Source organism: Seriola lalandi, unplaced genomic scaffold (genome assembly GCF_002814215.2).
Source record: "Seriola lalandi dorsalis isolate HSWRI2012SDOR001 ecotype SW California unplaced genomic scaffold, Sedor1 jcf7180002054927, whole genome shotgun sequence".
NCBI classification, from domain to species: Eukaryota; Metazoa; Chordata; class Actinopteri; order Carangiformes; family Carangidae; genus Seriola; species Seriola lalandi.
Genome location: NW_019525479.1, coordinates 391,502 through 391,856, shown reverse-complemented (window position 1 = coordinate 391,856; position 355 = coordinate 391,502).

Sequence of the window (355 nt, the reverse complement as noted above, 5' to 3'; positions counted from 1 at the left end):
CACACACACATGCGCACACACACACACACAGCCACACACAGCCACACACACACACACACACACACACGTACCTGCATATTGAAAGTGTCCTTAAAGGAGTTAAGGAACAAACATTAATAGTAATTATTATTATCATTATTGATTGATTAATTAATAATGAATAATTAATTAAATGATTGATAGACTTGCAACATAATTTCACATGAAAATGGCATAAAAACAGACTCAGAATACAAAAACAGTCCTATACAAACAACTGTACATATTTACAGCAAGTCACCTCCTGTTTCCACCAGGTTGAATGTGATTGGAAGTTTACATTCAGCACTGTCACACTTGTTTACTGTCTGGGTGA